The 24,892-nt window shown below is 47.6% G+C and overlaps 1 protein-coding gene across 19 annotated transcripts in view; it reads right to left on the reverse strand.

Moving 5' to 3' along the window:
* Positions 1–24,892, reverse strand: part of Myt1l (myelin transcription factor 1 like) — a 393,213-nt gene that overhangs the window by 344,247 nt on the left and 24,074 nt on the right. For all 19 annotated transcript variants that reach the window (XM_085690815.2, XM_085690818.2, XM_085690817.2 and 16 more), the window contains exon 2: positions 11,274–11,367. The gene's annotated coding sequence lies outside the window, so the exon portion shown is untranslated. The remainder of the gene's footprint in view (positions 1–11,273; positions 11,368–24,892) is intronic.

Consider the following 24,892-nt stretch of genomic DNA (forward strand, 5'->3'; position numbering starts at 1 on the left):
ATACTCACCATCCCGAAATCCCAGGAGACTGAGTAATACCTGTGGTTTCTGCTTTGATTTTGGAAGAAAGGATCCTCATATTACCTTCTGCCAGAAGGCCGTGCTCTAATCAAAACGGCAGGGTCCCACCGAGTCCACTTTCATCAGGCTCGTCTTTGTGGAGCCTCTCAGCCTGAATTATATCTCACTATGCCAAAATCATAAAACGTTTCTTCTCCATCTCCATGGGCATTTAGAACTTTCAATACAATACTATAAATCATGTGTACACATGCATACGTCTTTATACCCTGCAAACATAGATATGTTTGTACTCAGTGTATGTGGGCTGAGGGTTAGAGTTCAGTTTGCTTCTCCTGTGCAATTGCCCCTGTGCAATGACACTTGGATGACGACAGTTGAATTCCAGGGTGAGAGTGGCTACTCTTTAGGAGGAGGAGAGCTAGCCCTTTGTCTACTGGTGAATGCACAAGACAGTGGGCACCTGAAAACCAACACAGAGCCCTATCCAGACACGAGAACTTCTGGGGTCTTATCCTTGGATTTGGTCCCTGGAACCAGGAGAATGACGTAGGCCTGAGATGTAGTACTCTCTGGAGCATCCTGAGCAGACCAACACAACAGATAATGTCTGAATCTAGTGTCATCGTAGCCTCTTGGACAGTTGGTCACGCAACACTGTTGGTTCTTTTTACAACCTCTGTCTGAGTCTCTACCACATGTCAGAAAGAGGAATGGACAGAAAGGGAAGGGAAGAAAGGATGTGCCAGAAAGTCATAGATCTGAGTCCAACTTGAAGCTTGCCCAAGAGATGACAAGCAGACACAGAAAAAAAATTACAGCCAATCTCCTTAATTGAGACTCGGCTTAGCCAGGTGATCTTTAAGTGTAGTCACAGAAGGACACAGAGGGCAGTGAGCAATTATGCAAAAACACTTAATAAAGAAAGTACAGGCTGGCCCTGGATACCCTGGCTTCCCCACCCTAAAGAAAGTGAATCATGGCCCCAGGAACCTCAGAATCCCTAACCCAATTTGGTCTGACACCCCATGCTTCTGGGTCAGTGTGAGGCTGCAGATATTGCTGAGAGTAAGCCTAGCACCCTTGTCCTGTCCATCACCTCACTCCTGTCAGAGTTAGTAACACCTAACACTGTTCGTGTCTTACCCATCCAGCTAGTTAACAGGGAAATGTCAGAGTACATACCTTCCCGACTGGTACAGTCCCTCATGGCTGCTTTAGCCCCTTTTCTAGCTCATGCGGCAACTCTTGTGGTCTGGTCAGGTAGGAAAGAGTCCTCAGGCCTCCCAGGCTCCTCTCTGCAAGACTGCGTGAGAGTGCATGTGTGTTGGCATCTCCTGCCTTACAAGCTGACATGTGCATGTAAATGTATGTCTGTGGATCCCTGACCATCATGCATTATGCCTCATGTGAAGGGTTTTGATTACACATCATTTGATGTGTAATGAGCCATTCATAGGTGGCATTTCTTGGTTTTGTCTCAACAGTTTATACCAGGTCACAAGCAAACACTGTGCCAAGAATACAGGGTTTTAAATTTAGTATTTTAAGGAAGACCCAAGTAAAGCTGTCGGACACCCAGACAGAGCACACTGAGCTTGGTTCCATGGAGCTCTCCATCTGCTCACTGTAGCCGTCAAAAGGCAATTACTGCATATGAGGAGGGAGGTTCATGCACAAGAACAGTGGCACCCATGGGACAGGCTGAAGGGCTCCATCTCCTTCCAATACCAGGAAGTCATCTCTTTTATTCAAATATTACTTAGTTTTATATATTTTAAATTTATGTATGTATTGTGTGTGTGAGAGAGAGAGACAGACAGACAGACAGACAGAGAGACAGACAGACAGACAGATGAACAGAAACACAGGGAAAGAACAATAGACAGAGAAAGAAGCAGAAAGAGAGAAGAGAGACAAAGAGAGGGAGAGAGACAGAAAAAAGGGAGAGTAAGAGAGACACAGAGAAACATGGATTAGGAGAGAAGGAGATAGGAAGGGATGGAAGAACAGACAGATAGAGAGGAAGACAGACAAAGAGAGGGAAAGAGAGACCGAGAAAGAGAAAGACAGAGAGGCAGAGAGAGGTCACACACATACATACACACAGAGATCGTATGCATACACGCCATGACATACTGTGGAGGTCAGACGACAACATTAGAAGTCGGTTCACTTTTCCACCTTTTCATGGACCCCCAAGGACTGAATTTAGGTAACCAGTGAATAAGAACCATTATCCTGCTGGCTCCTAGATTCTTCATGCCTCAGTTTGCTCCTAGGCTGTGTCTGTCTGAACTTCTTCTGGAGAGTTCCAGGAAGCTATGTGCTATGATCACCCTGACCCACACCACTAGGGCCTTTGATTCTGTCCTGCCTTCTGGAGCTCATACAGCAAAAAACTACGGCTAGGTTTTGAGACTGGAAATTTACTCCCTCCCAAGGCAGGAGGGTAGAAAGCCAAAACCCAGATATGAGGTGATCTGAACCTTGGTGATTGCCAGGCATGACTTACAAGTCTTCCTTGTGTTCTCACCTTTGGGGAGAACCCTTCCGGGTAAGGCTCCATCTCCAGGCTCATTGCCAAGGTAGTCACAGTATAGCGTGATAACTTCTCAGCAGGTGGCTTTGGGGGACACAAATCAGGCTGCAGCTGTGGCCCTTTTAGCCACTGGCGTGCTTGGATAGCTCTGCCAGAGGTGGTGTCAGATTTCCGAGAAATTCTGAGATTGCAAAAAGCTTCTGTGACACCAGGAGACACACCGTGTGTGGCAAGTTTTTGCAAAGTCACGGGTGTGAATTACTTTTCTCCTTGCTGTGAAAAAAGGACTTTGAGTCTGTCACTGAAGATAGGAAGTAGAGCAAAGCCATACCAGAACAGGCCTTGGCCAGACAAAAACCCTCAAGGACACATCTCTAAGTGACCTACTTCCCCCAGTCAGCCTCTGCCTCCCGGTTTCTACCACTTCTCCATCTTCTGCATGGAGAGTTACCTTACTGATCTCTTCAGCGTCTCTCAGTCCAGCCAAGGTGACAGCCACGAGAAACCATCACACCCAGCTTGGCCAGTTTCTGGCTTCACAAATGCCTATGAGCCCCAATGAAGCTACAGATGTTCAGAGGACCTGTTCCCTGGACTCCCCTGCAAGGAATTCCTCAGCTATGAGCCTGATATCCACCTGTCCTGACATGGCCTAATCTTGGAGATCCTGGAACCATCAACAGCAACATTGACCACATGTTCTTCTGGCTGGCCTGCCCTAAACTGTGGCTTCCTTCTAGAAACATTGTCTGTACGTGGAGCTTCTCCTTTTTGTTACCTCTTCTTGCTCTGTACCAAAAGTATGAGGCTCCATTCCCCTGCACTCCAAGCCAGCAGGCACCCTGCCTCTTGGCCTCCTTGTTTGGGGTTTCTGTGCCCGCATGTTCTTGTACCAATGCGGCTCCTGTGCCTGTTCTCCCACTGTCAGACACATGGCCGAGGTGATAGCTCAAGCCTGTCACTACTCGGGCTTGTCACACTCTCAGTCTAGACACACTACTTCCCTTCGGTCACATTTCTCTCTCCATCTTGGCCACCAGATCTGCGCCCCCTTCTCCTCAGGACCCTAATTCATCACCTTCACCCCCTACGAACATATTTGGGGAAACGGAATCTTACTTGAGAAAATGCCTCTGTAAGATTAGCCTATAGACAGTCTATTGGGCACGTTCTATATTAACGATTGATTTAGGAGAGCCCAGCCTATAGAGGTACCGCCGGGGAAGGTGACCCTGCGCAGCATAAGAAAGAAGGCTGATTAAGCCAGAGAGCAAGCCAGTAAGCAATGTTCCCCCCTTGGTTTCTGTTTCAGCTCTTGCTTCTGAGTTCCTGCTTTGAGTCCTTCTCTTGACTATGTCTTAGTGAAGGAGTGTGGCCTGAAAGTTGTAACCTAAAACAAGCCTCTTGTTCCCCAATTTGCTTTGGCTCGTGGTGTTTAATCACAGCAATGGAAACTGGCGAAGACACATCAGGAAAGTTGCTCCATTCCTTGAGGCCAACCCAGCTACACCCTTCTCTCATTCAGGCTATGCCCAGCGTAGCCTCCCCAGTCACCACTGTGGGCAGTGCCACTTTTGTCCCAGGTACAACCATTCCAGGCTGGGCACTCTATTGGAATCTCATCCTACCTGCTGAAATAATACACTCACACCCTTGGCCCCTGTCTGATGATCCTCTATCCATCCCTGACATCCTGCTGACTCCTTCTCCTAGCTCTGATCTGACCTTTGGACCCCCATCATCTCTGAGAACTCAGCACTGAGTCTTTACTTGGTTGTTCAAAAATCCCAGTCTGTACCACCAGTATTTTCAGAATGTTACATACATGGGCATCTCCAGCATCTCTGTCAGCTACATTAGACTCACCTGGGTGAGTTTGTCTTGCTTCATATGCCTTCTGCAAGCTGTTCCTCCTCCAGTCCTCTGCCTCTTAGAAAGCAGATTTCATCTTTTCTTTTTAACTCCTCAACCACTGGGAGAGCCAACCAGTAGAGCCACCATCAATTGGAGTGAATGCTCCCACCATCATCTGGAGTGCTCCCACCACCATCTGGAGTGCTCCCACCACCATTGGAGTGCTCCCACCACCATCTGGAGTGCTCCCACCATAATCCAGAGTGCTCCCACCATTGTCTGGAGTGCTCCCACCATGTCTGTCCTTATCTACTTCCATTCTTGTGCAGAATCTCACTGTCTCTGGGGCTACAGTTCTGTTCATTTCCCTCTACTTCTTACTCCTTATCTATTCCTTCCCTACCTGCAGCTAGGAGATCCTCTCGAAGAGCCCATTCCATAGATCACCGTAGGTTCTAGGCCTTCTAAGGATTCACCTCTTCCTACTGCTAGCAACCTACACCCACCCATTTGAGGACACTGGGGAACTTCTGCCAACTGCTGTCCCTACTGCATTTTTCATCTCTCCTACAGCTCCTTCTATTCTGCTCCCTTGTTTCTAGAATATTACAGATACAGGCTTGCCTCAGGACCTTGGCCTGACTTCTTTTCCCACTTGGACTCTCCTCAGATCTCGACAAAGCTGTCTGGGACACCTGGTCAGCCCCAGACCTCCGAGGCTCACTGTTTTATTTTCTCCTGAACTCTATCTCTGTCAGGTAGGTTTTTTCCCAGGGCACCTCTCCCATCTGACCCCCGCGGCACACTCTCTCTGGTCTACTTCATTCTGCATGGTCTCAGATCGTGTGTATTAATTAATGAGTGCACTTGATGCGCCCTCTCAAAATGCACCTGCTAAAATGTGTTTTCCTTAGAGGCAAGCGCTGGGTTCTTTTTTTGTTCTACTCTTAGAGTTTGGGATACAAGCTTTATGATTATCATTTTTTTTCGAGCAAAAGAATAAACAAGACTGATAATGTCCAGTCATTAGAAAGAGAGTTCAGTAGCTAGCAAAAATAAACAGGAATTAAAAACAGGCAGTTACTATTGACAAATAAACTTTGTATATAGAAGCAAGGCGTGACAAGGATGGTACAGCTCTGTGGGACCTTACCATCCCTCCTATTCCTACAGAATCTAGGGATAGAATTTTTTCAGCTTTTAAAATGTATGTATGTGCTCCTTGCCCGGACAGTACACTAGAGGTGACCCTGTTGACAGAGGCAAGGGTGAACTGGTCCTGAGGGCAGGAGAGTGGACTAGCTGATTACACCTCCCTTCTCGCCTGCCATGTTGTGGTGAGGGTGAGGGAAAGATGGCCTCCTCCCCTTCCCTTGCCATCTGTGGTAAGTGAGGGAGTTGACCCCCCCCCTTGCAGCTGCAGCACTCTGAAAGGTGAACCCTGCACCTCACCTGGGCTGAACAGTAGAGCTCACCCTATTGATGGGAGCAGCGGGGGGAGTGGCTGGGTGAATCACCCAGAGAATGTGAGCACGGGAGATCTGGCCCCAACCCTCATCTGCCATGTGGTATTGTTGGTGGGGGAGAAATGCCCTCACCCCTGAATCTCACAGCCTGTGGGCAGGTGGGAGAGTTGGCCCTGAGGTTGTAAGGGCAGGAGAGCTATATCTGGTCCTCACCAACTACAGCACTTGGGAGTGTGGCTCCTAGGCCTTCAGGGTAACTCAACTGTGTTACCCAGGCAAGACATAGGTATGGGAGAGCAGACCCTGGGGATGTGAAAGCTGGGGAACTGACCCTGCCTCAAAGGACAATGCTGGGGAGACCACCCTGGTGGTGAAGACAGGGAAGAGCTGTCCGGCTGACAAAACCCTGCAACTACTCAGACTCAGAACCAGGGTTAAGAGTTGGCCCACCCCAACATCCACCCCGTCTATGATCTGTGGGAATACACGAAGGGACCAGTCCTGCAAACCCAAAGCTGCAGGATCTCCACCACACATGGCGACAACAGGATATCTAAGAGGAGTCCCAGTGAGGGCCCAGCGTGGATAGTGTAGTAGAAACCAGAGGCCTCCAACCAGGCCAGCGACTCTGCAACGAACACTTGCACATATTTATTTATATGGATTAAATAAAATGTATGCATGAGAAGGATCATGATGCTGCTCCTCACTAGGAAGTGGTCCCCTAAGGATAGGCCCTTGCCCACGCACTGGCATAGAGTGTGTTCCTAGAGGAGGCAGAAACACTGTGCATCAGCACTCAGAGCGACACAGGGATGCTTGGATGCGCCTGCCCAGGGCAGCGGCCATAGGCATCTGCAGAGCTGCAGAGCAAGTGGTTCTGAGCACTACGGCCAGCCTGCAGAAAGTCTGCTGATCACTAGGGAGGGAATCTGGGTTATGAGCAGGAAAAACAAACCTGGAAGAGACAATGGTGTCACTGCTCTGTGAGCACCAGGAGGTGAGGATTATATAACAAAACTTTCCATCCACCTACTCCTGTGGTTGGAAATCAGAAGGCATTCTTGGGGTGGTTTAAATATTTTGCCTCTCATAAAGTTTTTTTTTTTTTAAATGGAGCTGGCCTGATGGCTCAAGGGATAAAGACAATTACATCCAGCCTCCACAGGCCTGCGCTGGCATGCATGTACACACACACACACACACACACACACACACACACGCACGCGCGCGCACACACACACACACTCACGCACACACACACACACCGAATGTAACAACAATAAAAAAAATTAAGCGGTATCAAGACATACTAGAACACTAACCACGTGTTTATGGGATAAATACAAAGGCCTGGGACTCAAATATAAATCTTTCTCTGTGCAAACGAAAAGGAGGAAGGCAAGCCTGAGGTAAGACCAAGAAAGGAAAGGAGGGGAGAGGGGGAGGAAACGCGAGGAGCCTATTGAATTTTAAGTACTCACCTGTCATTGGAATTTATTTGCAATAAAATTTGAATTCATTTTTCTTTTAAAACCTTAGAACTTGGGAAGGACCACCCTTAATTACCAAGTGAAAGGTCCTGGTTTCTATTTTCAGACTTGAATACATTTTGTTCCCAAAAAAACTGGGCTTGATGTTTTTTGTTTGTTTGTTTCCAAAGTAATTTCTTTCACTAGGGGGAATAGTCTGAGAAAGGAGGTCTCATGTAATTAAAGCGTATATATATATATATATATATATATATATATATATATATATATATATATAATAAGAAACAGTCAATATCAGCACCACCAGCACAGGTGCACGGACCGCATGAGCGCTAAGGATGCTACCACACTGGCCTGCCATACATGCAGATCTTGCTGAAGCCTCCTCTCCTGCCAGCTCTCACCTCGTCCTGCCTATCCACTGAGAGATGGAACACACAGATGCATGGGAATGCCTCAGAAGAGTTTCCCAGAAGGGGCTGATGACGCTAGCCATGGTTAGGTCCAGGGGTCACCCACTGAGATCCCCAGAACCCCTCCTAAGAAACACCTGGCAAGCTCAGGGCCAGGAACGGGGACAGGAAAACTACCCCACTAGGAGCACTGCAGTTCTGGCTGAAGAGCAGTAGGACACTGTTGTTTCACACAGGACAAGCAGCTCCGGGAACACATGGGGGCTCTGTCTTCAAGGAGGACTGAGCAGGATGCTCAAAGGCAGGTGGCCATGCAGGTGTGTGTGTGTGTGTGTGCGCGCGCACGCGCGGGTGTTATCGCAGCAGGTGCAGCTGAGCTGGTCTAGACAGTGCATTTGTGGAGCCGTACCCCTGGCTTCCACACTGTGGTAGCATCTGCTGATAGTCCACTAACAGGATACCCCAAGCCCAGCACCGCAGTGAAGAGCTACGTGGATGTAGTTGAGGTAAGAATCGCAAAGCCTGAAGAGGGGATGTGGCATCCTTGAGGTCAGAGTAGGGACCAAGCTACTTTAGCCTGCATGGTGCTGACAAGATTCGAGCCTCAGATTCTATCTGGGAGGTCCTCTCTGCCCTCCAGGGCCTTCCCTTTGTTCTCGCTAAAGACAGTTTCCACTTCCTTTGCTTTCCAAATGCCTGTTAGACAAATTTCCGCAAATCTGCCACAGATATGCTCCCCATAGCCTCCTATCAGCTGGTTCTTCTGCATCAATCTCCGCATAACACCACAATTTCTGTTCCGTTTGTTCCCCTTGCTTCCAAGTCCAGGGAAGGTCTCAGCCACCCCTCTCTGCCTGCACTCCCAGCATCTTGTCCTTCAAAGCCACTGACTGCCCTGCCTATCCATTGCTGTGACAGGTTGTGCTTGACTCAACGGTGGTGTTTCCTGTTCAGAGGGGCTTCCCACACCCCAGTGCACCACAGACGCCGAGCACATGTGCTAATGGGGAGCGCAGCCTAACAGGAACGGAACGACAACTGTTCCTGTTCATCAGAGTCTGTCTGTAACCATTGTCTGTCAGGCACAGAGAACACAGGGCACGTGACTTGCCTCCCCACACACCACCTCTGAGAGCACCTGCCTACCGCATCTGTCAGGCATTTCCCACGTACCACCACCGTGGCTGAGCGAGGTCCAGGTTGCAGGTGCCCATGCGCGGCCCCTTGTTCTTCCTATCAGAGCCATTCAGCTGCCGCGACATAGATAAGGCAGCGCTTGAATTTTACAGATATGGCAGCTGCTAATTAATAAAGTCTTTTTACAACGATGGAGAGACGATTTGACAAATTCAAGAATGGGAGCTCCGGCAGACAATCACGTCGGGGTAGAGACACCACTGCCTGCTAATGTCTGCTTCTTTGCTTCTTCCCAGACACCTTGCCATTCCCCTGGTCCTCATGCCCCTAGGACTGCTGTGTTTTCCCTAAGTGTAGCATTAGCTGCTGACCTGAGAACCAGAACTTTGGGGGGACTGAATTTCACCTCCACACTCGCTCAGCACACAGAGACATGGCTTCCGGCTCCTATGCTGCCCTTCTTCTTCCTCCCTCCCTCCACCTGATGGCTTCTTTCTACCATTTCAAGAGACAAAGCTTGTTTAACCAACACCCTCCTCGGAAGCCCTCCCTGGACTGTCCATCAAGATCAGCAAGCCTCTCCAGAGTTCCAGGGCTTAGCGAGGCACAGGGCATTCATGATTTGCGTTTTGTCTTTATCTCATATGCTAAATTCTGATTCATTGGCCGGTATCCTTAATCCCAGCTCAGCCATTCGCCCTCCACACCTGGTAATGATTTCAGCAGAGCAGTTCTCTAAGGTGGACCTTGGGGAAACTGTTTTCTTTTCTATCATTGTTTGCCTGTCTTCTGCAGCAGAAAGGATAGCTGCTTCACAACCTGTAAAAGTGACCTTATATCTGAAAGGGAGAGGAGCCGGAAACACTCAGGTGCCGCTCCTGTAGGCATTGGCAGCTTCTCCAACCTTCGCTTTGCTGATGAGTGAGCAGGAAGAGGTTGTTCCCTTTTTTGGGTGTAACTGGTAAATTCCCAATTCTGGCTCCATTCACAGAATAGCTGAGAGAGTTTAAATAGTATGTGAAAGACTAGTAATAATAATAATAAATAATAATAAGGAATGACCGTATTACTACCCTTCTTAGATTATAAAAGGGTTAAGAATGAGTTCACAGCATAATCATAAAAGGTAGAGTTATGTTCTTTGCAAGGAGAAATTTATTTCTAAATAAAAATTAAAGACAAATGTGTAAGAGAAGAAGGCAGTGCTGTGGCTGATCATTCAACCCAAACATCATGGTTTGGGGAAAAAAAATCCCTAACTTATCCTCAATAAGTTGCTTTTAAAATACAAAATAGAAAATTAATTTTTCAAAATACCACTAGAAATCTATCCAACACGACACACGGAAGAAAGTTCTTTACTAGTTTAATTCTTCATTTGGCTTTAAAATGTAAAATAAATTAGCCCAAGAGAGAGAAAGTGAATACCCAGGTCCCCACCTGTATCAGAGGCAAGATAGCAGCCATATGTAGTTCATCTGTGGTTTGTATGTGATGTGGCCCTGCTGTGTGTACACACAACGTGTTACACACACCAATTCCTGCATGCTCCATACAACCTTGCGGTCTCCAGATTCATTTGGTAGATGGGCAAACTGAGTCTCAGAGAGGACATTGATCCCAGATTCCTATATAGAAGACCAAGTTTCCCTGCATCATCTGGTGCCAACAGATGGTTCTGGTACGGCTACATGATTTCTCAGTCACTGAAACGTTTTCATATGAAAAACTTTGAAGAAACACATACATAGACGGAAAAACAGTAATCCCCAGCTCCAGTAGTGTCTGCTGACCAAGGCCACATGTGGCTATAAATCCTATTCTAGAACCACATCTACGTGGAAGTAAATTCCAGAAATCATATCATTGTATCCTGAAATGTTGTAAAAGCAACTTCAAGCAAGTAGACTTTATCCTTAAACACAAACAGGGTAAGGGTTATGAACGGTACTCAAAAATCTACATCATGATTCTGTAATATAGTGAAGAGATCTTCAACAGCTATGGTTTTAAGTTTTAGGATAAATGTACTAACCTAATGTTTCCCTGGCTACAAGTTTTCAACCCCCTTGCATGTGGCTTGTTACTGAAACATCTGAGACACGAAAAATGCTTTTCTTATTGTAGCTATATAGGAAAAAGTCAAAAGTGTGACTTCAACAGGTGTGTTTAGTTGACTTAACACTGACATAAGCATCTAAGTATCAAACACAAAGATTGGTGCGAAAGAAGTTGACTCAACCGGCCTCATCTGAGCATGGCCATGACTGTACCATGTACAGAGTTCTGCAGGTAACCCCTCATGCACACCTAATGAAACCACGCATTTCTATCAGAATGAACTTACCCCAGTCCGTGATTCCTCAGTTGTCAACACGGGTAGGGCACAGCCCAGCTGAGAACTGCACACCTGGACCTCAGCCGCAGCCTCTCTGTGGCCCCTGTGCAGGAGAGAAGAAGAGAACGTGGTGACTGGACGTCCTGTGTGTGAGTCACTGAGCACGGCCAGCTTCCTGGCAACTTAGTCCATCTCAGCAGGCAAGGGGAGACTCTGCACTGCAGCTGCCCGCACAGCTCACCCAGGCACTGTCGCAGTGACAGGCTCTCCAGCTCCCTTTGTTGAAGGCCTGGTACTGTAAACAATAAAGGCACAGTGGTTTGGGAGGTCCTTCCTCCTGTGCCCTCATTGCAACAGCACGTTCTCTGCTAAGACGAAAGAACCCAGGTCAGGCCTGGGTCCCTGGCCTCCTTGAGAGGCCACCAGCACAGGGACAGGAGTCAGAGGCTCAGCGCCCTAGTGCTGGACACAGGTTGGGAGGTGATGGTGTCAAGACAGGCGCTGCACCTGCTGCAGAGGGTAGACGACCCTAGGACCCCAGAATCAGCTTGTGTACCTAAGGCCACGCCCGGACCACTTCTTTGAAAAGAATAACAGACAGCTGGAAAAATAGAAGCGAAGCAACCTGGGAGGAAGGAGGAAGTGTCTGCTTTGTCTTGTGTTATAGGTGCACACGAAACACTGGACTGTGTGAGGGAAGGGCAGGACAGTTCCTGCGGAACATTAATTCAACATTTTCCAGCCATTAGCTAGATTCATTCCAAATTTATCTACTCTGTGGGAGGAGAAAGAAACGTGATATTTTTCTGTATTTCCAGCTTTGTGCACCGTCTTTACATCCACTGTCATGCTCCATATTCCGCGTCCGTGTGTACATATATGTGCTCGCATATACATGCATGTGTGTGGATGCTCACACACACGTGTGTATGTATGTGAGTGAAAGGCCAGAGGTCAACCTCCAGTCCTTCTGCAAGCACTTGTCCACCTCAGTTTTTGAGACAAGGTTTCTCACTGAACCAGGAATTTGTCAAATCGACTACGCTGGCTGGCTAGAATAGCACCAACCAACATCTTGTCTCCACCTGCTTCGGGCTAGCATGCAAGGGCACGCCTAGCATGCAACGGCATGCCTAGTTCTTTTATGTGGTTTCTGAGGAGTCAAATGCAGGTCCTCCTGTCTGCAAGGCAAGCACTTTGTCAACTCTGTGAAGCCTAACGGTTCTACCCCAAAAGCCGTGCTCTCTCCCCGTGTGCTGTTACTGAGGACATCAACTCCATAAAGTGATAGTTATATAGATAGTTTCCTATTCATTCATTCTGTTCTCTCTTTTTTTCCACTAAAATTACATTTGACTGTTCTTTTTCTGCTTGGATGACTCAATGGGCTAACGGCCTTTGCTGCCACGCCTGAAGACTTGACCTTAATTTTTATCCCCAGAACTCAGTCAGAGTAGGGAAAAGGAACCAGCTCCCACTAATTTTCCTCCGGCCTCACACCAGCGTCTTTACACGTGTGTCTCAAGGCACCCCAAGGTAAACAAACAATACATGTGTAATAAGATAGACTTCTGGTAGCGGTGAAGAGTTTAAGAGATCTTAGATGTTGAAAACATGGACTAAACTCCATTACTGAGTCAAGTACAGTGTGCTTCACAGTTATCACAGAATGCTAGGAGCATCCCAGTCCACAGTGTGTGAGAGAGTGTGAGAGTGTGCAGTGTCTGCGGGCGTGCAGAGAGGAGTGTGCCGGTGATGACAGTGAATTCAAGAATTAAAGAACCCTCAGTGAGCAGGGATCAGTTCCAGTCTTCCTTTTTCCTTCTTAAAGATTTATTCATCTATTATGTAGACAGTGTTCTGCCTGTATGTATGCCTACACTGGAGGCCAAAAGAGGACACTGGAATGCATTGCAGATGGTTGTGAGCCACTATGTGGATGCTGGGAATTGAACTCAGGTCCTCTGGAAGAGCAGCCAGTGCTCTTAACCTCTGAGCCATCTCTCCAGCCCTAGTCCCAGTCCTTCTTGGAAACAGGTCTACAATTACAAATATTTTTAGCTAATATTTAGAAGCACAGGGTAACATCGACACTTGTGACACAAACGGAACAAAGGAAAACAGACGGGGAGCTGTGGAGATAACTCTGCAGACGAGCGCACTCTTCCCCGAGTGTAGGCATATTCTGGCTGATTGGTCCAATCAGTGACCAGCGGTCAGAAACAGAGAGCATGTACGAGTCTGGCCAAGAGTCATGTTCCCGAGTCCACGCGGCAAGGTCAGAGTACTAACACCGCAGAGGACAGACACGAGGCCCCACGACCCTAAGGAGCTGGCTGCCCTCACTTAGCCCGTCAGTGTAAACGTTGGATTTGAATCCAGACGGTTTAACTTCTGAGTAGGGTGTCTTTGCCACCGCCGCCCCTAACCCACTACGCCACTCGACAGAGAAATCTTGGAAAGAACTGAGCAGATGAGCTCAGTTGTTTGTGTTGCCATAGCCGTGCTGGTGCAGGGGACACGGAAGAGAAGGAGCGCCCGAGACCTTAGTCCTCACCTCAAATCGGCTATCTTCAGCCATTGTATCCTTTTAATAGGCTGGGTGATTGCGACAGCGACGCTGAGTTTCGTCTGGTTTTTGCCACTGTCGGGTCTCTGCTGGTCTCGGGACACCGAGTGTGGAATCCTGCAGCGTACTTTATTTCCACTGCCCCTTGCGGCTCTGAAGGCCCATTGAAAAGGTTCATGATACAGACACACAGTGAGCTGGATGCAGATTCCCACAGAGTCACACATGGATAGCCAAACTGAATGCCTCCCTGTTTGTCAGCGAGGCAACCCCTCTAGCCAGGCCCGGCAGTGTGGAATGTGTATTCCCCTTAAAGTTGACAGCTTCTTCATTAAAAAATTAGACAGTGTCAATTTTTTTTCTCCTAAAAATAACACTTTTATGGACTTTCTACCCTTTGACATAAACTATACTCTTGTTTATTAATTTGTTTTTCTATTCTTTGACCCAAGGTCTGTGGTCCTAAAGGGAGGCCAGCAAGGGACTGTGACTCCGGACATGAGGCTAGGTGTTCCCATTGTATATCCAGCTCAGGCAGGCACGCAGGTCCTGCCTCTGCGTCTGAGCCTGGAAGCTTGTTCTTTGTGAACTTATTTATTTTTTTTTCACATTTTCCCTGCTATTCTTCCCCCTCATTTCAAATATGGTGGCTTGGTAGTGGCTTACACAATTTTTTGAAATGCCGCATTTACTGATTTTGACTTCTTCCTGGCTAGTTTTATAGTAGTGTGCCAATTTTACACACATCTATGGAAAAATTGGGCTTTGAGAAGTAAATACAAATATCTGCCAATATAGGAACACAGCGCAGCTGCCAATGGCAACACCATAAAGCCTTGCCAAGTGGTTCCACCTGCGACTCCAGCAGCCGTGCTTCTGCACGATGCCCCGTTGATGCCACCCAGAGAATGGAAGGAGCCAAGTGGGATGACCCCAGGTCCTCTCTAGATGAGGTGTGTGTGTGGTATTTGCAGCATTTGATACTGGGTGGCCGTGTGACTCTCCTAGTATTGTCTAAGGGCATCAAAGGGGAAATGCTTTGGATGTCAATCCAATTATAAGTTTATAGAGCCAGAAACTCTCAACTCCAGTCCTCACCTGCACCGAGCTCTAAATGAATTCCACTCCAACCTGCTTTAGAGGCAGATGGTGCCGAGAGGTCATTTGTCCCCTGGGGAAAACATTCCTTACATGGATGCAGGATCCCATAGATGTCAGGATTCATGTTCTGACTCCCTTCAAGCGGTCCGGACAATTCACCATCACCACAGGTCCAGGCACTCGGTCACAAGTGCCGGTCACAAGTGCACATGACTTCACTGTATCGGGATAAAACAGGGCTCTTTGGCCAATCTACAGCCTCAGGCAGCTTTTAGACAAGCCGCATCTCTGCCTGAGTGCATGTGATCACACTGCATGGTGGATAGAGCACAACGGTGCTGAGGATCACATGGGCAGAGTGGACCCAAAGAACTCTGCTTTCGTTGATAAAATGTTTCTTGATGCGTGGGAGTGGGCATCCTTTCTCTCCTTCCTCAAACCAGGGTGCTGTGTTTGAGGACAGCAGTGAGAACCGGTTGTGCTGATTTGGTTTGTGTGACTTAAGGACATAACTTTAAGGCAATACACGATGTGAGGTAAAGAGACCTGTGAAGTAAACCACTCAAGCCAAATTCCTCACCACTGTGCACATTGACACCAAGCAGAGAACCTGCCAGCTAAAACTAAGCTCTTTCTACATGCACACATACACACACATGCATGCACACACAGACACACACACACGCACACACACACAAACATCATAATAGGAGAGGACAGATAGTACTAAGACATCATATATAACAGTCACCTGGGGATCCATGAACCTACCCAATAACCAATTTTAGGCATCTGACTGGACTGGGCAGGGTGAAACTGATGTATAGCTATGTTTTAAGGGTTTCCCCAAGGACTGGGGAGATGGCTAGGTTGGTTAAGTGTTTGCCTTACAAACCTGAGGACCTGAGTTCAGATCCTCAGAAGAGATGTAGAAACTTGGGTTTGGCAGTAAAACACCTATAATATTAGCATCTGAGAGGCAGAGACCAGAGGATCCCTGGTCAACCAATGCAGACTAACAAGTGATCTCCAGGTTCAGTCAGAGATGGTTTCTCAAAATATCAGGTGCATAGAGATGGAGAAAGACACCAGATGCCCATCTCTGGCTTCTATGTGCACAGTGCACAGTACTGCACACATACACACAAGCACACCACTTGGCTCTGTGACCCTGGGTATCACTGCAAACCTTCAGAAGAGCTCGAAGTGACACAGCAACATGACAACTCACTCAAAGAAGTGAAATTCAGAGCATGCGCAAAACCTCAAAACAATGCTCAGGTTGGCCTTGAACTCATGCTAGCCCTCCTGTGCTGGCTTCGTCATTGTTGGGTTATAGATAGGAGGAACCACACCTGGCTGTTCATTTTATTTACAAGCTGTGGCACAGCATTTCTTTCTCCTGACTATCATGCTGCTGCTGATTTTGATTTTAAATTCCTTTAGGATATAAAATCGTGTGCCCTGGGCTCATGGCAGTGAGATGCTCAACCTGTGACTGCACAGTGATAGCGTTGTAAGTCTCCATGCCCACCACTCTGAAGGACTTAAGCCAGCACCAGCTTGTTCCTGGAAAGAGACAGGGCAGGAGATGCTGGTTGCCGAGAGGAGAGGGTTCAGCCCAGAAGAAGGCGGAAGACTTTGTCCTAAAGAAGCTCATTGCAGACAGCGGATTGCAAACTACAGGGTGATATATTTGCTAATGTATTAAATGGGAGAACTCTTTTCCCTTTTAATGAGAGAGGTCTGTATGGCTGAATGAATGTGCCATGCTATGGGCAGGTTACCAGTAGAACCAGGTGGGTGGCTCCTGCCCAGGGATGCCCCCACACTATTTTGTGGCCTGTTATCAACTCCTGCCTAGGAGGAGGATCCTCTACCATAGGAATCCAAAATCATTCTCATCACCACTATAAGGAGCTGTCTGCATTTCTCTGGATCACCTCCCAAAATGTGTAAAACTGTGATTCTAAGACTACATAGTTGATGCCCAGTACCCCAGCAAGCCCAACTCCTTCAAGTGGGTGACTTAGGTGGCCAAGTTAGAGTTGACCTGGCCCATCCTGCCCTTACTGCCTTGCTCTCTGCTTCCCCCTGTTGATGCAGAGTGGGAAGTAAGAAGCTGAGCTGAAAGTGAGTATGGAGCCAGGGTGTCCAGACAAGGGAAGGCTCTGCCGCTGACCTCATCCCTCATCAGTTCCTGCAGCGTGACAAGGAGACGATATGGGTGCAGAGAAGGGGCTGCCGCTGAAGGCACTGCCTCGTAAAGCTTTGTGCGTAATCAGGTCCCAGAAGAACATGCTTACGTTAATAATAAAAGTATAAAGTGTTTCTGCATTCCAATGCCATAAAATCTGTTTCAACCTGGTATGGAGGCTCACACCTGTCATTCAAGCACTTGAGAGACCAGTTTGGATGTAAGAGAGAGAGGAAGGAGCCAGAGTACATTACTGTCACTGAATCTTGTTCTCTATGAGAACATTTGCAAAGCCTGCTCTCAGGAAAAACTTAAGGCTGCCTGGGGGAAAACCAAGAAACCAGGAGCCAGATTTGCAGCTGAGAAGTCACTCAGAAACCGTGGGTGCAGAGGATACCAGCTCTGCTCCGTGCTGCAGCTCCGGAACTGTGGCTGAGATTAGACACCACAGGCCTTGCCCCATGCTTGCTGTGCCAGCTGTGGGGATCCAAAGGGGTAAGAGGGAGAATAAGGACAAGGGGCCAAATGATACTCGTGTGCTTTTAGGGGCTGCTCACCATGAGATCTCAGAAAGAGAAGGAAGTTCAAGACTTCTGAGCGGTGCCCCTGGAGCCTAGCTGTCAGAGAAATGCGCTTTCACTTTTGACATGCCCACGGAGTCTATGACATGACACACACTGTCACTCCAAGACACAGAAGTAGGAGGGCCAAGAGAGCTGGATATAAGCATTGCTGCCTCCACATGGCTCAGGCATCTTAGACAAAGGCCGAGTTAAAGACATGCAGGGGAAAAGCACACCAATATTGAGAAGGTGCTTTTTTATATTTTTCAGCTATGGCAGAGCCAGCCTCAGCCTTGAGGCTAACCCAATCCTCTTGAGACTCCATAGATGCCCCTGCACTCAGCCTGGGGGCAGGCAAGATCAGCCCACAGGTGCTCCACTGGCCACAATGCCTCTTCCTGGCTCACCTTATGTCAGACAATGTCTTTGGTCTTTTAATGCATAAACCCAGAGAGGACAGTGTAAGACAAGGTTATTAGAAGGACCTTAAGCTTCTTTAGGCTGGGGTCTACGAATCCCAGCATGCTGAGGTCTTCTACACAGAGCGGTCAGCCTCAGGAGCTAGGGACTACCCACCACCTCTCCTGGGAAACAGATCTTCAAAAGAGTGAGATACACATGGGTGCAGAAAAGGGGAAAGGAAGGAAACGAAGCTTTGTTCTGTTGGGTACCTGCATTTCCAGTGTAAAATATGAAATCAGGGTCACATCTCCAGTCAGGAGCGATGAGGAAACTGGGTACTCTCCCAGGAACAGAAGAGGTATATTGGGGGCCACCAAGGCTGAAAGCAACCAGCTATTGTTTTGATCACATGACTGTGATTCGGAAGTTAATATCCAAGCATGTCCAGGGAATACATGGGCTCCTATCATGTTCCCAGCCTCACTTAGGCACCAGTAACAGCCCGGTTGTCCTTGTTGAGTATTTCAGACAGGTTTCAGTTTAGAAAGAATGGGGAAAGCCAATTGGCAAGAAGCAAGAGCCTATGAATTTTGTCTTGAGAAAAACAAACCCTCAGCCAACATTCTAACTCCGTGCCCATCCTTCATCAGTTCAGCTGAGGGCAGGAAGCCTCTTTGCAAACCTTAGCTCAAGACAGTGAACCAGGGATAGAGAAGAGGGAAGGGAAGGAGACAACCTGCCAAACAGGATGATGTCTGTGTCACAAATGAAAGCAAAACTGGATTAAATATGTTTTCATATTTTATCATCATACCTCTGCTTACCAGCAGAGGTGACAATATCCGAGTCACAAAGAAACATGAACCGAGGTGTAATGGCACTGCCTGGTCTTAGGGCATCATTTGCCTTGGAAACAAATCAGTTGTAAAGTCCTTGTTGAAAACCTTAGCATGTGCATGTGCGGTATTACACTATGTATATCATAGGACACTAGGAAACATGATATCATCAACCACAGCAATCATATCATATCATATCATATCATATCATATCATATCGTATCTCAGTCCCAAAGAAGCTAACTTTAAAGTCGAGAAGCAATCTGTGAATGAACTAAAGCTCATCAGGGTACCATGGGATCAATACCCCTCCCTGGGCATGGCCTCCTGATGTAGGGCCATGTGAAGCCTTGCTACCATTCACTACAACTTCTGAGGTCTCCGAGGTGGCCACAGATGAACCCAGGAATGAGAAGGGCTGGGTAGGGCTAGGCAGGAGCAATGCTCTCAGGGCTGACTTTGTGTCAAGGGAGAGAAGAAATGCATTCTTTAGACAGCAGGCTTTGGTTCATACTGCAGAAACAATGGGGTCATACCAGGAACCCCAAGACACTGTGGGAAATGCCTTCTCTGTTTACTGTTTGTTTGCTTTTGTTTTTCAAGGCAGAGTTACTCTGTGGAGCCCTGGCTGTCCTCGATTTACTCTGTAGACCATGCTGACCTCTAAGTCAGAGATCTGCTTTCCTCCGGAGTGCTAAGATTAAAGGCATGCACCACCACCAATGGGCTGGGAACTGCATTTTGTAACATGATTAAGTTGCATGCTGTGAGACAGCCAAGCTAGATGATGTCTTTCATCATTAGCTCTTGGCGCATCCTATTTAGCAGAAAAACATCACAGGGGAGGGAAACCATCCCCTAAGGAAGAAAGAGGGGCAGTGCAAAAGACACTGTCCTGTTAGCTATTTTATTTTCAGAGGATGGAAACTCAAATGCCCTGAGCCAAGAAATTTAGATTCTGAGCAAGGTGTGCAAAGATCCAACAGGAGACACATAAGGCAGTGAAGTTTGCTCTAGCTTTGGAGGCCTACAACGAATTCACAGCCAATGGGCTTCCTGGTGGTCAGGGTCTGGTGGCCCCATTGTCCAGATCTCTGGAGCACAGGACACATGACATCCTGGGAGTGCCCACTCAAAACAAATGGGAGAAACACACGGCCTGCTCACTGATCTCATTCTGAGGGCTTTTGATGCATTTTAAAAGAAGAAATGAGATTCATGTTAACAGCTAGTTTCATTTTGAGTTTCCCCCTTTTTTTTTTTCCAAGAAATTCAAGAGAGGGAGAGAGAGAAATCTTTGAGATTGGTCTTGGGGTGTTTGTCTGCAGTGTGTGTGTGTGTGTGTGTGTGTGTGTGTGTGTGTGAGAGAGAGAGAGAGAGAGAGAGAGAGAGAGAGAGAGAGAGAGAGAGAGAGAGATCTGTCTGTGATTAGTCTTGCAACGTTTGTCTGCAGTGGCTTGCACTTAGTTTCCTCTTTTGGGAAGCACTGTCTGGCTAATGTTGTAAGCTCCATCAGGGAAGGGGAATGCAGAATGAAAGTTGGGAGCCTTGCTTGATGTGGTCACTGTTTGGTACCAGACACAAGGAGACAAGTTGCCTGCATTGCTACTGCTGCCTGAGGTGCTGTGGATATCCTGGGGATCTCCTTTGGTGGGACACAGCCTGTGACTGCTTTGTTCTGCGGAAACTCCACACTCAGCGGCCATACAGAGGTTTTGTCTCTTCACTGACTTGTTGGGCAATGCCAGAGTATCCTCATACCTGACCCAGTGTGGGCAGGAGCACCAACAGCCCAGAGGCATCTCAGAGGAAAGGGTATATATACACCCATCAATTTCATCAGAGGCAGTACCAACAGTGGGGATCCTGAATACCCCTTCGCGTGTTCTCCCAGATAAGACACCTCCAGGCACCCTGTGGGGAACTGAGCTGCACTCAGGACCCTGACCCCACCGCCACAGTCACCATGGTAATCGCATACACTCAGGGCCTTCTGCAGACAACCAAAGCATCTGAGATCATTTTCCCCCAGCCAGACTTTCAAATCCCTACCCTTCAGCACAGGCATTCCTTCCACCACGCCGGCAGCTGCATACCACTCAGAAGGCTCCAATGCCTTAGCTCCAGAAGGTTCCAGGGATTGCTCAAGGAAGAACAAATGTGTTGTCTTGCATAGCAGGAACTATCGCCCCCTTCCTCCTTCCTGCTACCATATGAGTGGTTTCCCAAAGAGGGAGGGAGGGAGGCTAAAAGAAATGCGATTGTCTTTAGGAGCCTTCTAAGCAAAGAAATAGATCCCTGAGTTTGGGTAAAGCATAACATCTCAGGACTCCCTCCTCACCCACAGAGCGGTGCCCAGCATTTGTGTGCCCTTCCTCCTTTCTCCTGCCCACCTCCATCCCACTTGTCCACACCACTTCATGGGACAAGAGGAGGTGAGAAGAAAGTGAACCAGAGCTGTTTGGGCTAATTCCACAGGGAAGCCCAGAGCAGCAAAGGCCCATGGGCTGTCCTTAACCTGCTCCCAAGGATTCGTCCTGACCACCAAGCAAGTGCACTGACTACAAGTGAGGTCATAGTCTGTCATGACAAAACCGAGAGACACTTTATTTCCCAACGGATGGCGCGGACACGCTCTTCAGTAACCTTCTCCTAAGTCGAAGAAATGAGGGGAGCTGTGAGAAACTTTGAATCCACAGCTAAACATCTCCCTCCTCTAGAAATAGTGACATGGGAGTACAAAGACAATGAAAACCTAGGCAAATGACAACTCCACGTGGAATCATTCCTTAAAGCCCCAGTAGCCGAGCCCACCCACTAGAATACTCGCTGAGAACTGGGCATGCTTCCATTGAAGGACTGCCTGTGTCAGCTACATGGAGGGAAAGACTATGATGATATGGGCCTGTATAAGCACCCATACAAAGTCAGTTCTTAAGGAAATAAATCAGGTTCTGCATTTTAGAGATAAACACTTTATATCTTGTGATGGCCTTAAATTCTGGGACAGCACAAGAAGGGGACCATGTCTAAGTACGCAAAAGTGTAGAATTAGTAGTAATTCTACTAAACACAGAATTTCTCAGGACATGAAGCTTTCTCAGCACTGCAATGAACTTAGCCAACTAGGGATCCGCTCAGTTCATCATCAATAACCCTGTGTTCACAGCAAAGGGCCGTGACCCATTCGGGAGCAGTGTGCTCTTCCCCATGGAGGTACCAAGAATCTTACTGAGGTAAAACAGCCACCGACCGTGGGAAGTTCTGGCACTGCTTGGCGCAGACGTGCCCACAGTCTCCCCAAAGCATGCCTCTGCTCGGTGATTCACGAAGGCTTCCTGTGGGCGGGTCCCTGTGGGGGCAAGCCTCGCGCTCTGCTGGAGCTATTAGAAAAAATGGTCCCACTTGTGATTGGCAAGTGAATGTGTCATAGGCAGGATCTCGGGCCTCTGTGTGCAGAGAGGGTGTGGCACACTGGGCCTGTTCGGGAGCGAGGTCTCCTGTTTTATTCTAATGCACAGCCTGAGGGCAGAGTTTTCACCCCCTCTGTACACTCGACTCTTGCTCGGTAATGAACACACTAGTGGGCTTCCTTCAAGTAAAACAGCCATCATCAATGAAGTTGGGAGTTCATAATCCCAAGCTGATAATCATCCAATTTCCTCAGCTTTATTTAGAACTGATCAATGTATCCCTTAAAAAAATGACAGCAGGGGTTTCTGAACGCGGAAGCTGCAGGATCTTTCCTTTTCAAGTGACAGAGTCTCATGGAGATGCTCAGATATGTGTCTACAAGGCTTGTGGAAGTGTGGACCAATTGTTTTGCTTCTTGAACAGTTATCGGACTTCAGAAGAGTGTTATCCTTAGAAGCTTAACTCTCAGACTTGTATAATCAATTTTAGGTAATGTGAAATTGTCCACAGACCAATCTTGCTGAAGTCCAAGGAAGGGTAAACGTTACAAGATCTTTTCCTTATTGCTCATGAAGATCATACCTTCGTCCTTGTATGTGTCTGAATGTAGCCATATCCTCCCAGCTTGAACAATATTCCATAAATAAAACAGGCCCTTCCATATGTAAATATTGGTTTTCTCAGTATGGTAATTAAAAGAATTTTGCTCTATGTCTGGGAGCATGGGATGGGTGGCTCTCTCTGACGTCACCAGCTTCAAACTTGCCTTGACTGGCGTACAAAGACGGCACAGGTTCCCTGATCCCTGTAGACGCCAGGGACCATCAGTGCCAGGACTGATATATGTCCTCTGGTACAGCAGAGGTGACTGTGCCCTTCTTGATTATTTTTGGATACATAGTCCACCCACAGGGACCTAAGTCTGCCATCCTCTTTCTACTCAGAGAGGAACTCTTGAGCCTACACCACGTTCATCAGTTGTGTCTGCGAGACAAGTCTGACCCTGGCCTGCTTGCACTTCTGTGTTTTTTCTTCTTAGTGACTTCCCTCTTTCCTTTGTCTACTGGTCTCTCTGCCTGCCTCTGTCTTCTTCCCTCCCTTCCTTCCTTTCTTCTGCTCTCACCTTACCTCCCTATACAGAAACTTCATTTGATACAGATGCTGGAAATTCCCCCTTTGGTCTCCTGCATATCCCATGTCACATACATGGATGTACAGACTAATTTTTCAGTACTTTATCAGCAAGTCTTCATCTCACACTTGAGCCTTACCAGGTGCTGCATGACACATTGCTCTCAGCCCTTGGTTTTTGATGACGAATGAAACAAGATTTGAAGGTTACATAAATCTAACCATTTTAAAAGCTATTCCCTGCCACTAACTGGAAGGTTAATTAAGGAGACAACACAGAGATCTAAGTGATGGCCAGATATCACGTGTGTGCAACTAAGCAAAAGCGTTGGAACCTGTATCAGGTGCTAAGTTAAATCCTGTTGATACAATTGTAGAGAAGGCATGGTTTGCTCCTCTATGAACGGGATACAGGTACACATACTCCAAGCGTATGTCCACATGGGACAGCACTACCTTCCTTTCTTACTGTGTCAGCATGAATCTGCTTTACTAGCATGGAGAACATTCCTGTGTGGAAAAGAAACAGACTTACAACATTCTCTCCACACATTAGAAACATAGACACCACACAGTGAGGCAGAAAGTCATTCTACAAGCGAGTAGCAAAACTGGAGACCCAAAGGTAAGGATCAAAGAGGAATTAGCTAAGCAATCAGCCAGTGACTGTTGTCTGAATAGTCAGAATGTGTTGGACCTGTAGATAAAAATCTGTTCAGAAATGATGCTGTCTGCTCTTCTCCACTGTGAGTCTGGGTATCTGCATGCGGTGAGCTTGGGTGCGTGGGACCACTTTCCTTAGAAATGAGGAGGAGGAGGGGCTGCCAGACTTCAAGACAAACTTGACTGAGATGTCAAATTGCAGCGAGTGTGCCTGCCACTAAATATGCTGATATATGCACATCCCCGTGGCTGGTGTCTGCTCACAATGAACAATGAGTTCTTTCCATCCTGGAAAGATCAACAGCTCTGTGTGTTCAAATGGCTGGGACTGAACAGAAAGTAGAACGCGGCTCGGGCGCCTGAACTCTGAAAGAATTGAAATGGGGTCTTTGTCTCACCCAAAGCTCTGCTGGGATCAAGGTTGAAAATCAGATTACAGACATGGTAAATTCAAGTATGATCTGACGTATCAACCAAGTCCTTGAAGGGCCAGTTGATTGCTCAGGGCTGCTTGCAAGGCGCCTCCCTCGTCGTCAGAATTAAATCCCTTAATTTCCATCCACTCAGTAAGCCATTCATCATACATCCCTGGATGTCTGCTATTGCATGAGTAGTCAGACTCAGTCTCAGGCACATGTTAGAAACAATATAAAACAGTATCACCAATGACCATCTTCAGTACTAGAGTTTTCAGAACTTTCGTGTCTCAGAAACAAGTCCTGTGATCTCTCATCCTACAGCCCCCTTGA

This window comes from Myodes glareolus, chromosome 6, assembly GCF_982192425.1.
Source record: "Myodes glareolus chromosome 6, mMyoGla1.1, whole genome shotgun sequence".
In the NCBI taxonomy this organism is placed as follows: Eukaryota; Metazoa; Chordata; class Mammalia; order Rodentia; family Cricetidae; genus Myodes; species Myodes glareolus.